This window comes from Mustela lutreola, chromosome 7, assembly GCF_030435805.1.
Source record: "Mustela lutreola isolate mMusLut2 chromosome 7, mMusLut2.pri, whole genome shotgun sequence".
Lineage (NCBI taxonomy): Eukaryota > Metazoa > Chordata > Mammalia > Carnivora > Mustelidae > Mustela > Mustela lutreola.
Genome location: NC_081296.1, coordinates 39643016 through 39662181, shown reverse-complemented (window position 1 = coordinate 39662181; position 19166 = coordinate 39643016). Strand labels below are relative to the sequence as shown.

Here is a 19166-nt window from a genome sequence, read left to right as displayed (position 1 = left end):
TCAGAGGGACCCAGAAGCTGCCTAGAGTGGAGGCCAAGAGTAGGTTTGCTGAGGGCATCTGTGTCCCAGGCACTAGTCCCCAGATCCGTTCAGTCTCAAACCACCCACAGCAGAAGCAGGACTTGCTCTCTTGCCAGAGAGCGAACTGGAATTCCCAGAGTATAAATTACTTGCCCCACATACACCAGATTCCAGCTTAAGGCTGCTTACTTCGTGGAAAGCCCAGCATAGTCCCATTACTCTCTTTCTGGGTCCCCCCCCATAAAAGAACCAATCTCTTCCCTCTCTGCCCAAGATCACAGTGCTCCTAAAATCTCCCAGATCCAAAGTCCTTGGCCAGCTAGGCACTTAATTAAACAGAGACTGAACATTCCTGGATTCACGTTCAAGACCCGATTGAGGAGCAAATGTTAGAGGTGATGATCAGGGGTGGAGAAATTTTCAATGCGCCGATTAAAGTTGATCAAAACTGATGTGCCAGTTAGCAATCACCCATCAGCCCAGGTGCAGGGGGGGGCACCCAAGGTATACAGAAATGTGGCTCTGCTGCTGCCTGACATCGGGGATGCGTTTTCATCTCTGGGGCTTCCTTTCCCCATCTGCAAAATGGGAACAGTAATGCTGTCTTCTTACAGGTACTGTAGGAATTCGATGAGGCAATTGTAAGGGCCTATTTAGCCAGAGCAATTCCATCCTGTTAAATAGTGATTTTGTTGTTTATGCAGTAAAACTTAAACTGACCCTGCCCACCCCCCCACCCCTGCCAGAGGAACTTATTTAAAAACAAGTCCCAGAAACCAGACCCAGGTAACAAAGCCCAAATACAAGAGTGGGTCAGACCAGGTGGAGGTATCCAATCAGTGGGGGCGCATACTGTGTCCTAGCTACCAAGGAGTATGGGCTTGGCCCTTTGGGCGCCTTTTGGGTGCCAATTCTGACCAAGGTGATAGGCTAGTTTAAATATGTACTAGGGTAATTTGTAATTCAATTGGCCACCCTTGTGTGACGTAGCATGACTGTGCAGCTTTCTCTGTGTGTTACAATCTCATTGGCCACCTGTGTGTGGCCAGACCCAACCATATGTCCCTTGTCCCTTAACAGTTAGTCAGTAAGGCAGGGAGGGGTCGCCTCTTTGTAAGAGACGGCCCTGGCTGGTCAGTTTGATTCTCGATGCTTGGCGCAAAATAAAGCTTTGGTTGACCTTCGCTTTGTATCAGTCTCGTTCCTTTGACCATGGACCCAACAGCAATCACTATAAACTGTTCAGGGCAGGGCAAGATGGTGGTAAACGCTACTTAGCATCACTGTTGTTGCAAGGGAGGCTGGGAACTGATATTTATTAAGCCACTCCTGGGCATCCCTGACCCCTGAAGACAACTTTCAATCCTTAACGGAATTAGTCCTCTCTCACTGTCTTCATTTTCTGGATGAGAACACTGAGGGTTGGGGACTCATCACACAATTATTCCCTGACAAAGTGGAGAGGCAGAGCTAGGTCTGTCTGATATTGGGACAGAGAAGATCCAATCAAGTCAAACAAACGGGTACTTTTTTAAAAAAGTTTTAAAGGTTTTATTTATTTGTTTTGAGAGAGAGAGACAGGAAGGAGCAGTGGAAGGGGCAGAGGGAGAGGGAGAAGCAGACTCCCCACTGAGCAAAGAACCCCATGTGGGGCTTGATCCCCGGACTCTTAGATCACTACCTGAGTTGAAAGTGGACACTTAACCAACACCCAGGCATCCCCAAACAGGTACTTTTGTTAGGACTGTTGGGACCTTAAACTCTCTAGTATATTCTGGACCAGCCTGTTCCATTGAACATTCTGTGATGATGGAAATGTTCTAACTTAATGCTGGTTAACACGGTAGGTCACCAGAAAGGTGGCTGGTATGACCAAGAAACAGAATTTTTAATGTAGTTCAATTTTAGTTAATTTAAATAGCCACCCATGGCTAGTGGCTGCTCTTTCAGACAGCACTAGCCTACACAATAGCTCTGGAACCCTCTTTAACCTTGCATCTAAGCCCCTCCCCTGCCCGTCCCTATGTCTCCCTGAGGGTGACTGGCTTGCTCAGGTCCCCATGGTCTTGCACTCCCCACTCACATCCCATGTCAATCCCTGTCTCTGGTCCCTTGGTTCTGGTGACCCTCCCTGCCACCCCCCTCTAGCTCCTCCCCCTGAGTGTGATGTCAGGTTCTCTTAACTCCTGTGCTCATGTCTCCTGTTACATCTGCTGAAAACTCCCCAAGCCAGCCCCAGAAGCTTCAGACTCTTCACCCTTACCTTAATATTCACATCTTCCCCCCAAAACTTACCAAGACCCCAAGTCCAGATCCAGATGCCCTGGCGGGGGGCAGAGTAGGTGGAAGGAGAGCAAAGGGACAGACTGTTCAAAACAGATGCAGCCAAGAAACCCCAGAATATTTGGTTGCTTCTGTATGGGAGATACAAAAAGGTAGGGCACCTGTTGGAACTTACACACTAAGTGGGGAGACATGATACACTGAAAAGACCAGAGAGAGAGAGCCACATCCTTACAGCACAACTAAGAGGCATTACAGCTCCTCAAGGTCAAGGGTGCTCCTGAGGCTCAGAGAAGAAGGAGACCTCTCTGGGCTGCACTCATGACAGGGACTCCCAGGCGAAGGCGGAGGCCTGCCCACCCTTTTCAGCCCACAGCCCCTCCATCCAGCTTGCAACTCTGAGGGCTGCACAAAGGACATCTTTCCTCCATCTGCAAGCTGGGATTGGCCAAAGAGGTGCAGGAGGAGAGAGTGGGACTCTGTGTTCCTCTGGCTCCATCTCTGCCAGGTGCGGGCTGAGCCATGATCAGTTTCCTCGACTGAAGGCCATGACTTCTGCCAAGGGCCCGCCCTGCCAGCCATGGTTCCTTCGTGGTTCTCTTGCAGTTCTGCAGGTGGCTCTCCAGGCCACGCCCAGCCACTCCTTTAAACAGTCTCTTCCTCGCTCATTCCGAGCACCCCCTTCGGCTTCTCCTCGTGACCCAGCAGATCCACAGTCTCTGCAGGGTATTCCAGGATGAGTGGGATTGAAGCAGGCAGAGAAGAAACTAAGCAAATCAGGAGAACCCCAGGGCAGAGAAGCAAGACAGAAGCGTCACAGTCTTGCTCTGAACGGAGACCAGCGGGCTGAGAAGGGGCTCTGGGTGGGGGAAGCTGAGCTGAAGCTGGGGCTGGACTGTGGGTGCCTCCATCAGCAGGAGCTGGGACTGTACACCTGGGAAACCAAGAGACCCATGTCAAACTGAGACGAGGCAGCATTTCAGGGGCCCTTGTGCCCTGTCCTTCCTATGGAACCAGTTATGGCTATCACATAGGCAACTGGTTGTAAGAGTCTTATTAGCTAGAGCCACCTGGGTGGCTCAGTCAGTTAAGCATCTGCCTTCATTCGGCTCAGGTCCTGATCTCGGGGTCCTGGAATAGAGTCCTGCACCCCTGAGCAGGAAGCTTGTTTCTCCCTCTCCCCATCTCCCCTGCTTGTGCTCTCTCTCTCTCTCAAATAAATAAATGAAATCTTAAAAAAACACAGAGAGAGAGAGTGTCTCCTGAGCTACCCAGTGACCACACAACCAGCTTTTAAACACACATGACACTACTGGTCAATAAACAAGGCTGCCCTTGAATAGACTTCCACTCTGGCTCTCATGACAATCAAGTGAGTAAAATTCACTCATATTCAAGTGTATCTATCCTGGATCCAGTGACCTACGGAATCATGGTTCTGTTTGCTAGACAGGAACATTCTAATCCTGCCTCTTCACATCTTATTGGTCAATCAAACGCGAGGACATATTGCATACTACATAGTGTAGATATATCGTAGTGATCACTGTACTTGTCGATTTCCCCCTGCATAAATCAGATCTACTTTCGTTTGGGGGAAAAAATGTTTCTAATACATATTTTATGCCAGATGCCCTTTGAACAAAGTATGGCATGCCTCCAATGCTAAGTGCAATGACATTGGGGCTATTCTTTTTTTGGGGGGGAGGGGAGGCTTTTCTTTGACAATACTTGGCAACTTCTAGTAAAGTGTATTGACCTCTGCTGCCTTTAGAACTGAGAGAATGTGGGCACCTCAGCCGGCTTCTTTACAAAGACGGAGCTGTCAGACTGGCCGTTGCTCCCTCAGCTGAAAAGCATATAGAATTCTTGAATGGAATCATGCATCTAGAACTATACTAATGCCTTAAAAGATGGGTGGAAAAATTCTGACTATATTTCTCAGGACAGGAAGGGAGGGAGGGAGGGATGGAGGAAGGGAAAGAGGGAGAAAGGAAGGAAGGAAGGAAGGAAGATTGTGGCGTCAAGTGCTCCTGCCTGTTTATTTCCTGAGTGTCGGGATGACAGTAAATTGATCTTCTGCAGTTTTGTTGTGGGTTTGTTTTTTTTTTTTTTTTTTTTTTTTTTTTAGAAAAGAATTTTATATTGTTTATCCTTTTCTTCACAGGTCATTGATAACATTAATTACCTAAATAGACCCAACATTTCAGGGTTAAGTGTAACCGCTGACTAATTTGTACTTCTTTTCCACCACCTTAATGAACTCATGCAGATGAAAAGTCCACTGTAAAGCACAAGGACAGTATCAGTGACCCATTAGAAGATCCCCCATTAAACTACTGCTTTGTGAATATCAGCAAGTGACACGGACAAAATTCGAAGTATCCATGGATTTGCATGGAATGGTACAGCGTGTCTATAGTGAGTTTCTGCAGACTGTTATCTGTTAATTTTATTTTTGACAATTTCTGCCCTGGTATCTTAAGCAGAACAGCCTTTCTCCAAATTAAAACCAATTAAAAGCTATTTAAGGAACACTCTGTGACAACAACGTTTAACAGAATTAACACCACTCACTGCAGAAACAAGGCAGCAAAACTTGCAAAACTTATCGATGATTTCGCTCACGCCAAATCACAATGATGATGCTGGAAGTTTGCTTCCAATTTCCAAATTCGTCTGTGTTGACTGAGTATGGCTTGGTACTGACATGTTTTATTTTAGAGTCTAAGTCTTAAAGTTTACTTATATAGGTTTTTTTGTTATATCAGGAAAGAATGGTAGTAATTAATAGTTTCTTCTTTTATTGTATGTGGGGAAGGCACTACACTAAATATCCACTTTAAATCTGTTTTTACAGATGATGCCATCGTGTTAAAGGGACTTTAAAATGGTTTTACCCATGTGCAGAAGAGCAAAAATGAAGGGTTGTTCTGAAGGGCCAAAGGGGGGAACTGAGAGCTCCATCTGTTCTAGGAACCAGACTGTGGATTTTTCTACATTATTAATTTTTATCTTCCCAACAACTTTGAAAGACAAAAATGTTTATCATCCTCTTTTGATAAGTGAGGGGGCTTCACATCAGAAGGTGAAGTAACTTGCTCAAGGTCACGTAATGTGCCCAGACACCAAACAGCTCTGAAACACTCATAAGGTCAAAGAGAGCTCTTTCCCATGAACCCAGGATCACGGGATGTTGCCACCCACCTAAAGATCATCTGAAACGGTGGAGCCAGGAGTCACTGAGGTAGAACTTGGCCTTCTGATGTGATCCGAGGGCACATTGGGCAACAGTCCAATCCCTGGCACAGCTCCACATGCTGCCCCATTTGAGTTGAGGGTGCTCGCAACATTAGCTCTCCTGTTAGGCTTACAAATTAGGTGCTCAGAGGGCCAGCCCGGTGCAGGGATGAGTGTGAGTCTCAGCTCTACCATATACAGACCTGGAATAAGGCACCCAAACCCCACTGCAGCTGCAAAAAAAATGTTTTAAGTGGATAGCAGGGGTTGGAAATAATCTATCTGACATCAAAGGCTGTCTACAGGAATAAATTAAATGATTTGTGAAAAATCCTTGGGAAAAAAAAAGCATATACACAGAAGGTGCTTGACGATGGTGGCTGCATTAAAATGAAGCCTGGAGTGCAAGGCCATTGCCCGGGTTCAGAGTGTTACCTTAGATCCTTGCCGTTCAAAGTGTGCTTCATAGATCGACAGCATTGGCAACCCCTGGGAGATTGCTGGAAATGCAGAATATGGGCTCTACCTCAGGCCTCCTGACTCAGAAACTGCTTTTTCAGCAGGGTTCAAGTGTACACATTCCAGTTTGAGAAGTACCACCTTAGGCTTCCTGCTGTGGTTCTCTAGGTCTCAACCGTCAGAGAGGGAAGTTAGCGTGGTTCACTGTTCAATTATTCCTCATCAAAAAATAGAATCCAAAGGGTCGTTGAAGGTCATCCAATCCAGAAACGATCAATGCACAACACAGGGGACTGCCATTCCCTTCCCAGTGACCAGGCAGACATCAGTAATCAATCATAATCATCGATAATCACTTGCAATCGATGAGGGAACATCTTCCCCGAGCTCAGAGGTAGCAGCCTCATGCTCCATATTGCACTCCAGAAGGGCACTCTTTCTCTTAGAGTGAATATGGATATGAAGACTATTTACAGTCCCCAACCCTTGCCATGTGGTCTAACCCCTCTTATTTCATAGGGGGACACTATCTCCAGGTTAAGCTTGTTTTCCCAACATTCCATCCCATTTCATATGCTCCCCTACAAAAGTGTTGAATAAATCACATGGCCGTACTGATTAAAAAGAAACCGAATTCCATCAGGTTTAAATGACATACCCCTAAATGGAGAATCCTAGTCCTCTGACTCAACTCTTCTCTTCCTGTCATGGTCCCCCTCTGTCCCACCATCAGTCTTGGAAACCTAGGAAGAAAGTCTTGAAACCCAGGACACTGCTCTGATGCCAACGCCGAGGTAGAAGGACATGAGAACGTTTTTGCCAAGTTCAGAGGCTTTGAATCGCACCCCCGTGGGCCCTGGCAGCCCCACCCTGTCCCCTGCTGGGAGCGGGAGCTGGCATCTTCAGAAGGGCCGGCCTGCCGGGCCTCACGCCTGTGGCCCTCACCCAGTTTCCCAGCTGCCTGCCTCAAACACAATGAGTACAGTTCCAAAATAGGAGTGATATTTTGAACTTAATTTTTGTTCACATGTAATAGGAGACAGAGGCCCCTGCTAAGCTATTGTGCCAATTAGCCAGCGGGAAGCAGCCCATGTTTCTGGAAGGCAAATCATTAAGAACTGTAATACAGTGTAGGCCTCTAGACCGGCTGGACCCAATTTTAAGTGAAAATTAATGGCAAATTCTTGTAACCACATTAAGGGCCATTGTCGTTCATTTGAAATCGGTTAAACATGAAAACAGTATGAAAACCATCTTGAGTTTATGGAATATAAATATTTGTCCGTATTTTGTCTTGCCGGTGCCCCGGAGAGACTCAGAGATGTTGGCAGATGTGGTGTTCTATAAACATGCTTATGAAGGGGGGTTGGGATAAGGAGCCTGATCTTATTGGGTCAAGCTACTTGTCAACTTTTCCATTTCCTCAGTCAGAAGATAATTAAACAGTAAGCAGATGTCAGGATCTAATTGGTTCAAGGAAAGATGGCTTGATGACTTAACGGTGCTTGTGATTTGTACATACTGTCTGCACACAGCCCATGGGTTAGTACAAGAAGCAGAAAGTCATGCAGTTACTTTTCCTCACAGGGAGGCAGAGGCTCTCCCAGCAAATCCTATCTGCAGACACTCTCCATATCAAGAAGCAGTCAAGAAAGTTCCTGAAACGATGCTCTGGGCCTCTCAGACTGGAGAGAAGCTTTGCCACTTTAGAAGAAGAGAGTGGAAAAAGGAGAGAAAGACAGATGGAGTAGAGGATGGGGAGTCGGGAGAGGACAGGAAGACAGAGATGAGGAAGGGGTGAGTAGAAAGACCGCGACAGAAAAACGAAGTTTCATTGGAAGATGGTGTCTAGGCGGGGGTGGGGGGTGTGGGGAGGGGGCAGTGGGTATAAATATGCTGCAGCCAGCTAGGGGCATAGTCTTCCATCACCTTCTCCCTGTGGGACCCTGGACCATTTGGGACGTCCCCAAATTCATCCCCATATCTGACATTTGGGTATTGTAATCCCCACCCTGGCTCTGTCACAGGCTTGTTGTGAGTGACCTTGAGAAACGTGAAGGTCCCCAAATCGTAAACTGCTGGACAACTGCTTTAACATCTCCCGAAAGAGCAGAGGAAATAGAGTAAAAGAGAGTGGAGAGGAGCTGAGGTCTGAGGTGGGGCGAGGGAGGACCGTTCTCCGTTTTGTTTTTGTGTCAGGGTCTGTGATCTGGGTCCCTCCCGTGGTGCCACGTGGAGTCCGACATGTTGCCGAGTTCATTAAGGAAGCTCTTTCAGACCCTAAAACAGACCGCCCTCCGATGGCGCGCGTGTGCGCACACACACACACGCACACGCACACGCATACGCGCACGCGCACGTACACATACAGGCGCACACCTGCATGCACATGCGCATGGCGCACGCACGCGCACACGCGCCGCTCCCTATGGGACTGCAGCAGGTGTCCAAGGGAGCCAGGTGAGGACCGGGCTTGACAATCTCTCACTACGCTGTGTTTGGAACTTCAGTTCCACTTGTCCTCGGGTAACCATTTGCATAACGGCCTCTCCCTTCAGGATAAATCTCCCCGGAGGCCTGCCGACTCCCCCTTTCAAACTGACCCCCATTAGGGGACAGGCATGCCAGCGCAGCCTGTACGCCTTAAACCCATCCTTCTTGTGTGGTTATGTATAAAGTAGTCTGCTCCAAAGAACCCATTTACTGATGTGGGGTTCGCACTTACCCTCCTGTCCCGTCAGAGACTACCTTACTGTGTGGCCTCAGAGCAGCATGAAGCCGCTCTGGGCTTCTGTCTTCCCATCCGTGAAATGAAGTTGAACAGCTTGATCCTAAGAACCTTTCTATTGGTGACTTTGGAAGGGCTCACCCTTTACCCACTGGAAATCTAGGGTAGGAGGTATCATCTCTCTCCCCTTCCTCCCTCCCTGCTCCCCGCCCCTCACTCTGCTGCTTGCCCTTTGCAGGGGTCCTGCACGGACTGGGTCAAGGACTCCTTTGCCCTCTGGCTTGCCTAAGGTCTCAGCCAACAAGGGGCAGATCAGAAACAGGAGTTTGAGGTCTGGGTGTGTTTACCTGACTTCTCCTTAGGAGCCCCCGCCATTGCTGACTGCGCCTCCCCCCTGGAAGGTCCCAGTGCCTGGGTCTTCTCTTTGGACTCTCTCCTTGCAGGTTGCCTGACAGTTTCTTCCCCTTCTTTCTTCAGGACTTGGGGTGGTAACAGCTCTACTGTGACTAACCCCAGATACTGTGATATCCCTTGTGGTTCTCCCACTTCCAGACATCACTTTAGCAAGTGGGCCTTTGTAAACAAACTCTCCTTGGTGGGGGTCAGTCAGAGGAGAATAAACAGGTCCAATGGGGCGGGGGGGGGGGCATGAGCAGAAGGATCAGGAAGACCTCCAAGGGAAGAGGCAGGCCTTTGCAAGTTTGCACTGAAGCCTGTCTGGAAGGACAAGAAGTTTAGATGGACCACAACAGAGTGGGAGAGGGCATTCTAGGTAAGACAGTGGTGAGGAGGCTGCCGTGATGCTTGTCTGGAGGGAAGAACTTGGTAGGGAAGGAACAAGGGTCACAGTTGGAAAGCCAATGAAGCCTCAGTCTCAGGGACTTGAAGGGGACAGAAGCCTGGGATTTTGTCCAAGGGGAAATGAGAGACTGAATGGTTCTGGAGCAGGGGAATGGCCTGATCACACAGAGCCATTTGAGGCACATTAATCTAGCAGTGGGGAGGAGACAGTATGCTACCAACGGGGTAGCCCTGTGCAAAGGGCAGGGAGGGTGATGCCGAGTGGGACTCCTCTACCTGGTATTTCTCCTAGCGGTGGTGGGGGAAGGGCCAAGGTAGTGCCAGCATTACCCCCAGAGCCATCTCACACCCATGCCAGCCTCAAAAGAGCAGAGAGTGAAGTGCACCGCATCCTGAAGATGTAAGAGAAAACACATTCTTGGAAGAGATCTCTTCTCAAAGACGTCCGCCCACAACCCCCAGAATAAGGGGTAGGCAATCTGCTTCTCCTGGCATCTGATTCAAAATGCTCCTGAGGCCAAGAGGACCTAAAAGAATACCTCTGCTCGTGTGTGCAAGAACAGCCCAACGGGGGACCATCTGTTTCAGGATGGGCTCAATGTGGGGGCAGAAACAGTAGCCCCCAAAGGGGTGCTATTTTGGTTTCCAGGAAAGTATCCTGTGAATATCCCCAGCACCAACTGGAGATCTCTCTTTAGCTCTCTGCTTTGTTTTTTGCTAAGCCGACCCCATCCCAGGTGGTGGGGGGTCACTCTCTGCGAGGTTCTGTGTCACTGATACCTGGGTGTGCACATGTTTGGGGGTGGAAGGAGTCCAGGGGCTCTGATCACCTGAGACAGTGCAGACCCTGTAAACAACAGTAAGGGTAAAGGGAGATAGATTCAAGAGACAGAGACCACTCAAACTGACTACAAAAATGTCTTCTCAGGATTGGCCCTATATCTCCTCCTTGAAAAGATTGCTTTGACTTCCAGATGGACCTGGAAAGGGATCCTCCTTCCCCGGGAGGGGGAGGGGTGCACACAGCCTGCCCTAAGGTCTACTTCCCTGACCATCCCCTGGTCATGTCAGGGTTATCACAGTGCTCCAAGGGAGGCACAGTGGTTGTGTGGATAAAGAAAGGAGGGAGCCACATCCAAGCTCTGGAACATTCTAATATTTAGAGGTCCGCTGAAAGAGACAAAGCCAGCAAAGAAGGAGAGATCTGTGAGTTAGAAGGAGAACGAGAAAGTGAGTGTCATAAAAACCAGGAGGGAGAAAGGCAGAGGACATGATCAGATAGCTCAGATGCTCCTGGAGAAGGGGGGAAGGGTATCAGGATGACAATTATGGATGTCCTCGATGATCTGGACAAAATTAGTTTCAGAGGAGTGAAGGAAACAGAAGACTGGCTTCTGCACCTCACCTATCTTCTGAGGTAGACAGGCTTATCTTCACTTTGTAGATAAGGAAACTGATGCTGAGAGATAAACTGACTCACTCAAAGCCTATTACCTGTCAGACTGGTACCCTATTGCCTATGATCATGGGGTCATGAAGGCTGTTGGGAGACATGGTTGTCAGGGACACTGGTGGTGTTGACAGTGGTATCAGTGGTGATGCTGGCGTTGATGCTGTTGGTGATGTAGAGGACAATGGTGATGGTGACAGTGGCGTTTTTGGTGGTTGTGTGAATGGGCAAGTTGATAAAGACGATGAAGCAAAAAAAAATTGGTCTGTGGAATCAGGCAGATCCAGATCTATATCCCAGCTGCTCAGTGACACATAAGCTTTTCAACCTTTGAGCCTGTGTCCTAGCTGTAAAGTGGAGATTATATTGCCTACACTGAGGGCTGTTGTAATAATGACATGGATGGGGAGCACCTTGAGGCCCCTGGCTCCTGGGAGGCCCTCAGGAAATCTTTGTTTCATTCATTTGCTCTCTGGGCAAACTTAGGGAGTGCAGTGGACCTCACTCTGTGAGCCAGACTCATCCCTCCCAGTCTAACTGCTTTCCCCAACTAAAGTCACCTCTATTCTCGAGATCAGTCATGGCCATCTTGGGAATGAGGTGTTCCCCACGGTCACCCCTTGGTGCCCACACCCTGCTCTGGAAATGCTGTCCTGCCAGGAGCCCCCCTCTCAGATCTGCCCCATCCCAACCCCAAGTGGATGAATGCCCAAGAGACCCTAAAAAGAAGAGGGTGGGAGAGGAGTGAACACTTACTGAGCACTATTATGCGCTCAGCTGTCTGGTCTCATGCAGGTGGGAAAGAGGAAGTACAGGCTTGAGTTGGGCTCTGGAGTCAGAAGTGCCTGGAACAAAGCACCTCGCTTCCTTGACATCTACTCAAATAAAACCTTCTTCATGAGCCTACCCTGACCATCCACCCATATATCACCCCCACCCCTAAGAACGTGCCTATCACCCTAATCCTGCTCAGGTTTACCCATCCCCTTTCTAACCTGCTACAGTTTTTCTGTGTATTAGTTTATCTGTCTTCCATCGAAATGTAAGTTCCAAAGGACAGAGACCATGACCTCTTTTGTTCACTGATGCATCCCTAATACCTAAAACAGTGGTGGCCCCTAGGAAGCGCTCCCTATACGTTTGTAGAGTGAAGTAGTAGTAATGCAAACAGCAGCTTACCCAGCTCTGTCAGGCTCTAAAACCCTCCGGGGCCCCTTGCAGACAACAAATTCAGGTTTGTCCCGGGGTCACAGCCCCTCACCTCATCCCACCATGTCATTTCCAGAAACCTTTCTTTGAAGTCTCCCTCTTAGATCAATTCATTTATTCATGACAGGGCCGGGCGGCTATTTGAGGAATACAGAATGTTCCTGGACTCCAGAAGGTACCAGGCCCAGCTCCAGCATCTTGTCTGAGGAGAGGAGCACGTGCTATGAGATAAAGCAAGCAGAGACACTGGCCTGGCCCACCCCGGCCTGGCTGGAGGGAAGCCCTTGCTGTTTAAACACTCCTCAGTCAACATCAAGTCCAAGGGCCAGAAGGCAGGTCTACCCCGTGTTTGCTCCGAGGGGTCCACCTACTGGGAAAACGCAGGTAAGTCAAACAAGGCTATTTGTTCTCCCCATACAGCAAACAAAAAAACAGGACGAGTCCTCCTCCAGGGCCTCCCTGCTGGACCCAAGAGGCATAACTCAAGTAATGGGAAGACAAATATTTTCTTGGAGAAAATGATAAAACTTGAGGCAGGAAAAGCAAACACCGTCTTCAAAAGGGCAGCTGGGGAGTTGGTGTGGAGCTGCCCCAGGAGCCATTAGGGAAGATTCCAGAAGTGGGAAGCACTTGGCCTGCGGGCTCCTGGTTTAGAGGGACCGGCTGAGGGAAGTGGGCACTTTGCTCAAAGCCGCGAGCACGTCGGGCTTAAGGTGCTCTTATTCACCCCCGACCTAGGACTCTCATCATTAGGAAGGCAGAGAGAATTCAGAAGACATGGTCCCAGACAGGCCAGAGCATGAGCGAAGAGCCAGACATGCTGGGCTTGAATCCTGTTACTCATTCACTCATTCATCCGTTTGGCCAATCAGTCAGCCCTTGCACACATGTGCGCCAAGCGCCAACCGTGTGCCAGGCTCTGGCTGGTGCTGCGTGGTTTGAGTAAGCCCTTGATCACGTCGGAGCCTCCGTGTTCTCTTCCATGAGGCTGGGGGACTGGGGCATTGATACCCCCAACTTGCATCCCCCACTGGTGAGGGTTAGCCCAAGGGCATTTCCAGATTTGTACCTGCTTGCAACCAAGAGAGAGAGAGAGAGCGAGCATGAGCAGGGGGACAGTTAGGGAGAGGGACAAGCAGACTCCACACTGAGCACAGAGCCCGACATGGGGTTCAGTCTCACAACCCCGAGATCATGACCTGGGCCTAAATCAAGAGTCACCCACATGGGGCACCTGGGTGGCTCACTTGGTTAAGCAGCTGCCTTTGGCTCAGGTCATGATCCCAGGGTCCTGGGATTGAGCCATGCATTAGGCTTCCCACTCAGCAGAGAGCCTGCTTCTCCTCCCTCTGCCTGCCACCTGCCTACCTGTGGTCTCTCTCCATCTCTCTGTCAAATGAATGAATAAATAAGAGTCAGCCACTGAACTGACCGAGCCACCCAGGCATCCAAACAATATTTTTGTGTACTCTCCCCAAGTTACTTTATCCATGCCCCCAATTTTAATTACCAACTATATATGAGTGACTCAGATTTCTTTCTCACCCAGACCTCTCCCCTGAGTTCCAAAAATGGTGGCCCACTGGACATCTCAAATTCAATGTGTTCAAAATAGAGCTCACTGTGTGCCACTTCCTACCATACTACTCCCCAAATCTGCTCTTTCTTCTTTCTCCAGGTCAGTGTGTAGCCCCACCTCCCCCTTGTTGCCCAGAAGGGTTATCTCAACACTCCTTCCTCTCCACTACCCCTTCTTGATTTCGGCTCTGGTCATGATCTCAGGGCCCTGAGATCAAGCCCCACTTCAGGTACCACAATGCATCATGCCCCTTGCTCAGCAGGGAGCCTGCTTCTCCCTCTGCCTGATGCTCCCCCTACTTGTGTAGTCTCTCTCTCTCTCTGACAAATAAGTAAATCTTTAAAAAAAAAAGAAAATAGTGCCTTTCCCCAACTTTTGTTTTTCTTTGCCAAACTCCTATTCATACAGCAAAACCCAACTCAGGTATAACTTCCTCCAGAAAGCCTTCCCTAACTCCCCACTCCAACCTCATAACCTCATAACCCACTCTAACCTTATAAAACCTTTATTCCTCAACCAAGTTCTCACTGTTGCAGTGGAATGGGAACTTGCAGGTGCCCCTACCAGACTCTGAGCTCTTAAAGACTGGAACAGGGTGCTTTTGAATCCCCAAGACCTAGGAGATACTCCATACATGTCTGTTAACTTAGAGCAAATAAAAATTTCTCTCAGTTCCAGCGTGCTATGATTGTATGCTGCTGGTTCATAGAGCTTTCTCCAAATCCACTCCGCTCTTAGAAAGAAGTAGAAGACAATTATTTTTCTTTTCCATTGCTAGTTCCTGTTAATTCAGTCAAGATAAATAAAAATTAATAGGCACTCATTTGTCATGTGGATTTAATAATCCAAAATTACATTTGTCTTGGCCCAGAGTGTTAGTACATCTCATAATATTTGCAATTTACTGAGAAAAATTTAGGATCCAGTGTCGTCTCTCCTGCTTAAATGAATACACACACACACACACACACACACACATACACACACACACATAAATACTGGCCTAGGGTCTGCAGGAACTAGGAAAGGAAGACAGAACAAAACTATGGATTCTGAGAATTCCTAAAGAAGTGTCACCCAGACCAGGACACTGCTCCTGACCCACAAAGTGTCCCCAGCCCTCCCAGTCAAAGCTACTCAGGGAAAAGATGATGAAGCCCATGGCAAATTGCCATGGGAAGGATGTAACTTCCTCTTTAGCTCCATTCCTAGACAGTAAACCTCCAAGCTCCACTCCCTTCTAGGGAAGTCTGGTCATTGACCTAGAAAGCCACCTGCAAGAGTGGAAGGAAAGAGGTAAAGGTCCTTTGCTTAGCACTTTAGTCCCACAATCCTCTGCCACTTGCCAAGATTCTCCAGGCTGATAAGAAGCTCGTCTCCCTCCTTCTGTTTTATGCTCTCGGGAGCCTCTCGTGACCCACCCCTGCCAGGTAGAAACAGAAGAGACACAACCAACATGGTCCCCAGTAGGTTGACAGTGTCACCACATACAGCACAGTTCCATGTCGCTGTTGAACAAAGCATTCCACTCCTTAAAAAGCTTTAGGACTACAGGATGGAAACAGACACCTCGAGCGTTTGCATTTACTTCTCAAGCAAGAAGTATCTCAGAAGGAAAGTGCCAATGTGTAGTCTCTAGTCTGTCCCCACAGCCCTCTGTGTCCACTGATGCTTGAAGGGATTTCTGTCAATTCTAGAGAGTGACCAGGGCAGCAAGGACAAAGGTCCCTTGTAAGGAAGTGGGACAAGAGTCCTCATGGTTTGGGAAATAGAGCAGAGGGATGGAAAGCGTGTAGATGGGACCTCAGACCCCAGCTTCAGCACACAGCAGCCCCGCTGGACCGTCTGTCAGTCCACCTTGGCCTCTCCCCACCTTGGCATCCTGCCAGCCTCTTCTGCAGGCTGGGTTTCCCAGCTTCCATTTCGGCACAGGGTCTCAGCCTGGATTCCACCCATGAGACTCGCCTATGATCTCTAGAAGGCTAAAGAGCAAGAGACCATCCTTCTCCAGAGGCAGCTGGAGACAGACCCTGAGGCAGATGGGAAGTTTGTCCACCTCTGGCCGGCACCTGCCCTCCCCTACTTACAGCTGCTGGCTTCCTGAGGTTCTGCACGGGTCCAGGGAAGTTTCAGAGAACTATGTTTTGGAACCTGCGGGCTGGCCTTCAGCAATGACTTCCTGACCTTCACTCACTCTCCACCCTTCCTGCAGCTGCAAAGGCGCTAATTCCCTGAATTCACACCCTTCGCACTTGAAACACGTAGGATCTGGGGCTGACTAGCACGGCAGCTCTGCAAACCTTAGGCAAGCCACCTTACCTCTGAAAGGCAAAACGAGATTGACACCTGTCCCATGAAGTCCTTGTGCAGACTTGACCCAAGAATTTCTGGCTAGCACCTCCTTCTCCTCCCCTCCCAGGCCTCCCGTGTCTCTGCCCTCTTCTCTGCCACCCCTCACCCTGGATAGGCCATTTTATTGTATGGCCAGTTCTTTGTGAGTATCAGTGAGCCCTACCTGGGTGCAGCTCAGTGGACTGTTCAGAGGACTATGGGTAATAAAAGGGAAGAGATGGACCTGGAAGGAATGAGGAGCAAATACAGAAAGGAGGGTGAGCATGTAGGGGGCGGTTCCCGGCGTCCTGGGAAGGGGGAGGCCAGAGCACAGAGGATGGCCTGCCTGCAGACACAGGGGTCCTGGGCACTGCCCATGTGCCCACAGAGCAGGGGCTGCGGTTGAAGGCAGGCCGTCCCCACCAAATGGCTTCATTCTCCCCACAGGGTGAGAGGCTGGACCTCACACTTGGCCTTCTTCAGGAATACTGGTGAGGACTGCATGTCTGCTTCTCAGGTGAGGCTGTGTGTTCAGGAGGGCAGGGCCCTGTCTGGCTTACTCAGTGTGTAGTAGTGCCCAAGGTGATGGGTCCTGGGATGGGGGCAGGGGGTGATGGGAGATAGAGCTCCCAGTTCATGAGAGGAGGACCAGGCATCCCAACGAGCTCCTGGGAGTGGGAGTTCCCTGCAGGTGACGGTGATGCCAGGGGTTAGTGGGGACAAGCTGGCGGCAGGAGTGAAGAAGGCAGACCTCGGATTTCATCATAGAGGTAGTGGGAGACAAGCAGGGACAAGGGATGAGGGGATGGGCCCAAGCGTCGAAGTGTGGCTCCTGCTATCTAGACTGAGACAGGAGGAAGCTGCTGGGCAAGAGGAAAAGAAAAGTGTTGAAAGCCTCAGGGACTTGATGGGGAGACTTAGGTACAGGGTGAGAGGGGACTGAAGGGGACAGGTCATGGCTGGGGGAGGCTGCTGTCGGGTTGAATTCCAAAGAGAACTGCAACTGAGGATGACAAGTTCCAGTGGTCCCCAACCTGGCCAGTCCCCAGAAGTTCAGACCCAGTTTCTGCATCTCATTTCTGGAGCCTCTGGGACCTGGGAATCTATGTTTTAAAGCTCCCCAAATGGCACCTGTGATCAACCAGCTCTGGGAATCCCTAGTATGGGGGGGTAGAAGCGAGGTTACGACTGCAACAGTGATGGTCATCAGATCTGAAAAGGCGTGGGAGGTGCATGAGGGGTGGCTGAGGGAGGTGTCATTTATGAGGACACTGATGTCCCCGGGACAATGGAAGGCCTTGTGTGAGGAGGAAGACTGTGGGCAGGTGCCAAGGCCCTGGATGAATCTGGAGGTGTGATCTCACAGGGTGGTGGCCATGAGGCCATGTCTTGGCTGGCTGAGCCTCAGGCATCCCTGGGACAGCGCCACGTGTGTTGGGGATGGAGCTGAAGAAAGAGCAAAGCCCAGCCTCCAGAACAGCTTCCAGAGCCTCCTCAGAGCTACACGCTGGTCCCCCAGCACTTATGGGGCTTGTACTCCGTGCCCAGCCCTGTGCCGGACACCACAAAGCTGGAGAGAGGGAAGCACTGTGCCTGCCACATCAGGACCCCGACATCTTGGGCGGAGGGGCTGGTGTCTGTCTTCTGCCCAGGCCTGGGACTGTTTCAGTTCCAGTAAGAATCAGGGTGTTGGCCAGGGGCTTCAAGGAGTTTTAGCAAGGGACATTTTGTAGCACTATGGACAGTTGAGGGCCAGTGGCAAGTGTGACACCAAGGTTCCCAGAGCCGCAACCCCTACCCTGCCCTGGACCCAGCTCCCATCTGACATTGCATCATGGGCACTTTCAGATGCATCTGGAAACAGTGCTCTCGTCACAGCAGCAAAGGGCAGGGACAGGCGGCAGACTAGGCAGGACAGAAAGATCTAGAAAGATACCACATGATGACTGCGACATGATGCGGCACTCTGGGGGGGACTCTCCAAAGTACCAAAGAAGACTTTGCTCCTAGTGCTGCCCAAGCAGCTGGAGAGAAGAATATGTGCATGCAGAGTGGGGGCCTCCCCTGTACAAGCTGTCTGGTGAGTCCCCGGGACACTAGGATCACACGCACGGTCTACCTCACAATCATTTGCCCGCTTCTCCAGAATGCAGATTCTTGGGCTCCTCCCCAGACCAGCTATACCAGAAGCTCTGGCAATACTGCCAAGAAACGTGCACATTCTTTTAAAGTAGGCTCCACGCCCAACATGGGGCTCAAAACTCTGCACCCCAGAGATCAAGAGTCTCATGATCTCCCTCCTGAGCCAGGAAGGTGCCCCAGAAATCTGCATTTTAAACAAATTCCAAAGGGGGCCTTGTCACTCTACCAATATTTCCCACACCCTACCTTCCTATGACCTCCGAAGAAAGTATCAGCAGGCCCATTATACAGATGGGGAAACCAAAACTCAGTGAGGTTACGTCACTGGCCTGATATCTTATGGTGGAGTTCAAAGCCAGGTCTTTTGATTTCATGGTCTTCGATGTTCTTTCAATTGCTCTCCTCCCTCAGAGAGGGACGATGTGATTGGCAGCCCCAGAAGTGGGGTCATCAGAGGCTACCTGGGTGGGGAGCTGCTCTGAGGCTGGGCCCTGAGCTGGCCAGGACCGGGCAGGGGAGAGGTGAAGGGAATGGAAGACGGCCATTGCTGGAGCGTCTGGGACACTGAGCACAGGACTGTTGCCACACACCCAGTCTGGCTCACTGAGGCCCCACGACAGCCCTTCGGGCTCCATGTTCCTATTCTCCCATGGCAGCTGGGACAATTTGAGCTTGAGAAAGTTAGGTCACCTTAGGGGAACTTGGACAAGAGGCTGGGGAGGCTCTGACTGGGCTGAGCCAGGCCCTGAGACACTCTCCCCAGATTCTCCAATTATAGACCCCATTTCCCCATGTGGCCCCACAAATAGGGCAGCTTCATAAGGAGTGTGCCCAATTTCTGGGCCTTTGAGCCTTGGGTCCAATCATACAAAGCAGCCCCTAGCCAAGTCTCTCATGAAATCAGGCGGCCAGTCTGAAGAGTT

The 19166-nt window shown here is 50.0% G+C and overlaps 1 long non-coding RNA gene across 1 annotated transcript in view; it reads right to left on the bottom strand.

The window, feature by feature from the left end:
* Positions 1-1545: 1545 nt before the first annotated feature.
* The window catches only part of LOC131835821 (uncharacterized), a 42675-nt gene continuing 25054 nt past the window's right edge, over positions 1546-19166 (bottom strand). The window contains exon 2 of the long non-coding RNA XR_009355373.1: positions 1546-3238. This is a non-coding gene — a long non-coding RNA (uncharacterized LOC131835821). The remainder of the gene's footprint in view (positions 3239-19166) is intronic.